Raw genomic sequence first — 6,133 nt, 5'->3', positions numbered from 1 at the left:
GCGACCTTGCCTCCCACCTTCCCGGCGACCAGCCGCGGCCCCGCCTCCCACCTCCCTGGCGACCAGTCGCAGCCCCGCCTCCCACCTTCCGAGAGACCAGCCACTGCCCCTCCTCCCATGTCCCCAGCAACCAACCGCGGCCCTGCGCCCCATCTCCCCAGTGACCAGCCATGGTCACGCTTCCCACCACACTTGTGACTAGCCGTGGCCCCGCACCAGCATATCCATGCCACCTCCGACTCCTTTTTGATCTCGCTGGTAGATCTCGGGTGAAGTCCTCCGGCACCCATTGATGCTACCAGCCACCACTCTGCCTTCTCCCCGATGGGACTACGCCGCCGCGTACACACAGTTCATCACCGCCACCCTAGGCCGTTCAATGCCGCCGCCATGGACGAGCCCCACTTCAGCGCCATGGTTCCCGCTTCAACGCAAACACTAGAGCCTGCAGGAGGAGCCGCGAGGTCGAGAACCATCCCGCCGACCGGCGCCGCCCCGCCCCCACGCACTACTTCCTCCGGCACCCATCCAGGTATGGGGCTCCACCAGTCCAACTCTTCCTCCCTGATCTGTCCGAGATCCTCCTACCATTCTCCTTCACAAACGAGCTTCAACAATCTAAACTTCTTTCCAATACTGACACCTTTACTCATGCAGGCAACTAACAAATTAACCTGTGAGGTTCGTGCTGATTTGGGACTAAGATAAAAAGTTAAAAACTGAAGGCTGATGTTGACTAGGTAATTATACTGACAGTTTTGTGGCGATTTTTCGTGTTCTAACAACAGGAAAATGGTGGATAAAAGCACAGGTTATGTTGCTATGGGCGGCTGCCACAACTGTAAGGTACATGCTTCTAAAAATTGGCCATTTTTTGGGTCTACATCGATGATTTGCCCTGTTGGTTGTAGTGATTTTAAACAAAGGATGTAGTACTACTATGCAGTCATCGATATCTGCTACTGCTACCAAACTGAACCTAACATTGATTTGTTTTCAGTTCTATTGCGCTCAAGCATAGGGCGGGATTGACGTGTTATCGATGGATCACTATCGGTAACTTAACTTATTATGTCAGTTCTAGTGCGACGCTAGCTAAGGTATAAATGTACTGACTGTTCATACCTTTAATCTGTTCAGTTTGTGAACATGTATTAGTTTCAGTGTTAAAATAGGAACACAAATAAGTTAACTTTGCAAGTGCATTAGTTCACCTTGAATGAAATACAGAAGTGGACCATCAAGTTTTTCCATCAGTTCGCTTATTAAAAACCAGAAAGTTGGTTGTGCAAAGAAAACCGGAGAACCAATGTCAGCCTAGAAGTTTAGGTCGTGGAGCAAGCCTGCGCAAAAAAAGGACTCATGTAGCGCTTCTCCAGGTTGTCCACTGTGTCAATGGCACTCTCTCACGACAATCTCTCTTCTTCTCTGCTTCTGCTATTAAAATGCATACAAGTGTTGTTATGCTAATTGAGTAGCTTTTCTTGCTCTTTTGGTGTTTGTCACTATTCCTGTGAGCACCATTTTGATATGCTTATTTTGTGCTCCCATGAATGTTTTTGGAGCAGTACAAATACATCATCATAGTGAGTAAAGATGTGGCACCTTGGGAAGTACTACCATTAATGTTTGGATCAAGTTCAGAACAGAAAACCCAGAAAAAAATGTGTGCAAAAGAAACATCTTGTTGGATTCTCTATGAATACATGATAATTGGCTTTAGGTTGGTACTTTCCTTGAAATGCAGTTACTAGGTCACACTTCAGTAAAGCAAAAGCCTCCCGACAAGTTCGAGAGAAATACAAAATTTAGCCCCCATTAATTTTTGTTAAGGTAGGGAGAGAGCTTTTGCTCCTGCAGCATCTTGTCTCATCCGTTCAGTAAAAAGGTTTGATGGTAGTTTGAATTGTGCACTAGCTTGCGCTTCTTGTTTTGCTCCTTTGGATTATTTCTTCAGTCCAGAATCCTTCACTTTTTGTTCCATATAAGTTCAAAGTTCAGAAAATCAACTTGCAAATTTTGGGAAACATGTGTAGCTTGTGAAAAGTTCACAAAATAAATGCTAGGAGGTTCATTTTGTGTTCATTTAAATGTCATCAGTGCAAGTGTGGATGGCCGGTAAGTTCTACTCAAAAGTTCATCTATACATGCAGAAAACATGATGCTCTTTAGGTGTTTGTTGTTAATGTAGAAAACAGTTCTTAATACCAAAGAACAACATCGCCCACTGCCTACCTCCGTCGCCCACTGCAAGCCGCCAACATTGCCGCCGCACCACGGGTCCGCTTCGCCACGAGTTCTAGTGCCGACCATCCCGCCGCTGCTCGTGATCCCCTCTTCCATCAGCTCCACTTCACCGGAACCGTAAGTCCGCAGGAGTATGCGTAGCAGGTTCACCAGATCCTCCTGACATCTTCTTCCTTCTCCAAAAATATTTTCTTTTATGTTCAATTCTTCGTCATATGTTCATTTCCTATTACCTCAGTGCCTTTCGCTTGAATTCCTGCTGATGCTGGCTGTAGCTTGAAACGGCTTCGACTGCGTGCCTAGGAGTGTGCTTTTCTTCAGTCCAAAGGGAGATATACTGTCAGTTCATGAACAGAGAATTTTTCTACTAAACTTAACATTAGTTCGGTCTGTACTCCATTGTTAGTTCATGAAAAAACGCAAAATAGTTTGTGCGTGTGAAAAAAATGTTTGTACATGATTCAGTTTCTATAAGTTTAGATATATCACCTGAATAAGTAGTGATTTGCGGCGAGTTTCTTCGGTGTCAATTCTGATTCGAGTGCCCTGTTCTTCCTAGCACGCATGGTGCTTGTGTTAATGCCTATGGGAGAACAACACGTACAGAAACTGTGTACTAGTGATGAAAATCGGATAAAGTCCTAAGATAATGATATTCTTTTTATTCAGATTTAAACAGGCACAAGCACTCAAGTATGTGGTGTTATAAAACAAAAGTAATTCTACTTTAACTAAGTTTTACAAAGTTACACTAATTTTGTTATTTTGCTTTTGGGTTTTGAATGTCCTGTGGAAGCATTCTGGAGTTAAAAGAACTCTAAATGCAAGTTGTATCCGTGTACATAATTGTCTATTTCTATTGTGACAAGTTCGAATGGTCAAATGTTATAAGTTTGCTTGTTATTTTCCAATCAGTACAAGTGATCACTGTTCTTCTGTCTTGATCATTTTTCCTATAACCTGGACTCTGTAGAGAAAGCAGCGAGTGCTCTTTGTGATCTCAATTTGATCAAAACTGGACAAGGTGTTCCCATTTTAACTAAGTCTTCTCCATTATTTCTATGATTCATTTTCAATAGATGATAGTACAGCTGCAGGTTTTTGTTAAAAGTTGAGACACCGTACATGTGTACTGCATGTTGCATATCTAGTTAGGTCAGGTTGTACTGTTCACATAGTATTATGTTTTTTTGAAACTCACCTAAAAACAATTGATGTGATGTATTTCATAGCCTCATGCCAACATAACTAAAAAGAATAAACATTCTGGAGGACTAGGATTTGGAAGTATCTAGTCTGGATTGGCAGTGTAAAAACCATATATAAAATGTCTTGATGCATGCTAGCAGAAATCTGAAAATAAACTCAGCACAGTTCCTATATTTTATTCAAGTTCAAATCTAAACATTTCTAACAGCTTATCGCTCCTTGCAGGATACAGACTATTCATCGCATTTGTCATCGAGCGATTGCACCAGTATCTTCAGAAGCTCATCACCCTGAGGAAATCAGCCAACACCTCCCAGAGAGGAGCTTGAAATTTTCCAAATGGAGTGCAAACGTGAATTTGAGAAAATGATTCCTTGGCTAAGTTTGAAAAATGTCATTCTGTGAAGTTCGGCTATTCAGCCATGGACTAGTCAATGGTGGAGTTGCAATTTTGTTTCTTCTGTACATACATGAATTGAATGTAATCAACGGAAAGAAATATATGTTGATTCTCCAAGTTAGAGTTCATTGTTATTTTCTTACAAGTAGCAAAACTTCCTGTGTAGATCAGTACAGCTTCTGTGCGATCTTGTGTTACAAATCTTGTAGTACTGTTTTTACAGGGATCTTTCTAGTACTTTGTAAAGCAAGCGTGATCCATTTGGAAAAATATGGCAAAAGACATCCTTCAGTCTTGCAGTCTTTTGCTAAAAAAATGTTTTAAGTTCAATGGATGCCATCGAGAAAGTTCAAAAATTTGATATTCCTGTGCTCATATTCTCTACCTGAATGTTATTTATTTGTTTGCGACTTGTCTCATACTTTGCGAGATGAAAAAAATTTCTCTCCAGGTTTTCTACTCTTTATATGAGTGGTGAATGTGTTCTCTCCACTCTCTTATCTATTTTGGTTGATGACCCTGTGGACATAAAAAATTGTGTGGGAAAGTTTGTGTAGTACTAGCATATAAGTTCTAGAAAACTAAACAAGGAAAGTTCAAACAAGAAGCTCTATGCACTTTCATGTCTATTTTGGTTGATGTTCAACGTGTATTACTAGCATATAAGTTCAAAAAACAAACCGCAATCAGTTCCATGAAATTGCAAAGAAGCTCAAAAAAATATAAAAATTTTCTAGAGTCAAGTACAAGTGCTCATCCAACACGGTTAAAAAAATCTGGTCCGTCCATGTATTACTAACATATAAGTTCAAAAGATTAAACACGGTTAGTGCGTCTATGAATTCAAGAAAATCCTAAGAAGATAAGTACAAACTCATAAGGAGATCAGTACGAGTTCAAGTGATCAAGTAACCTATTAATCACTCTCTCAAGTGTGATGAAAAAAATGGGCAGTAAATTGATGAAAAAGTATCATCGAGTTCAAAACACGCCGAGACACGCGATAGCCACCCCAGTTCGGGCGTAGTAAGTACCTCAGTATGAGTTAAAAACGATGGTCCGTTCGGAATAAAAAAAATGGCAGAAATTCAAATTGTAAAGTTCAAGCAAAAAAAGAAACCACATGAAAATCCTGCTTAGTAATTACCTCAGTACAAGTCGTAAAATGGGAGAAGTTCAGAACAACGTTGTCAAAAAAATGTCGAGTTAAAAAAAACAAAACAAACACATTTTCTTTTTGAATAAAATATATTCCAGTTCGATGATACAAACCATACAAGTACAGGGGCGACGATACAGTAAATCGTTGAAAACTTATGAGAAAAATATTACCGAAAAAACAGAGCAAAGTCTAGTTAGTGAAAACACGCTTAGTACAAACCCATGCAAGCATCAGTACAAGTACCCTTTTTCGGAACCATTCAAAATTACTCTACAAAAAATAGCTCAGTACAAACATACACATATATCAGTACGACTACTCTGTTATTCAGACGAGAAAACAGCAAGATCCATTATGCCGTATTCTAAATTACTCTTAAACTGTTGCGAAGTAGAGAAAACGCTCAACATGACTAAGTTTTGCATTTCCAATAGCTATCCAATGGTATATTATTTGCCATATTTCGATCAAACTTTTAAAAAAAATCACGTTCAAAATCAAATTTGACCGTATTCAAATTCGTTTTTAAACCATAAGGAATTAGAAAAACATTTCTATACGAAAACGTTGCACATTTTCCATAGCTTTCCAACGCCGTATCATTTGTGTCAATCCGACAAACCGTTTGCAAAAAATCGCGAAAATACGTTTCGCCCAGAATTTTAGCGTTTTTCAAATTACTTTTGAATAATGTAGAATTAGAAAAAACAATACATATATGAAAGATGCGGATTTTCACCAGCTTTCCAACGCCATCTTATTTGCTCTATTCCGACAAACGGTTTGAAAATTGAGTCCAAAATACGATTCACATTTTCGCTTTTGAAAAAAATGGTTTTTTTCAAAACTGCTCTTAAACCATAATGATTTTGCAAAAACGTTCAATATACTTGAAATATGGTTGTAAAGAGCTTTCCAACGATATATTACACGCCCCATTCCGACAAAAAAATTATAAGAAGTTTTTGAACTAAATAAGACGATCTGTTAAACACAACTGAAAGCATCAGTTCAACCACTTCGAAAACATCAGTACAACCACCTGAAACCGTCAGTTCAAAAAGGGTAACAGAATAATATTCTATTATGCGTAACAGAATATATATATACATACA

Source organism: Triticum dicoccoides, chromosome 2B (genome assembly GCF_002162155.2).
Source record: "Triticum dicoccoides isolate Atlit2015 ecotype Zavitan chromosome 2B, WEW_v2.0, whole genome shotgun sequence".
Taxonomy (NCBI): domain Eukaryota; kingdom Viridiplantae; phylum Streptophyta; class Magnoliopsida; order Poales; family Poaceae; genus Triticum; species Triticum dicoccoides.
The sequence above is the reverse complement of the archived record's forward strand: the minus strand, read 5'-3'. Positions refer to the sequence as shown.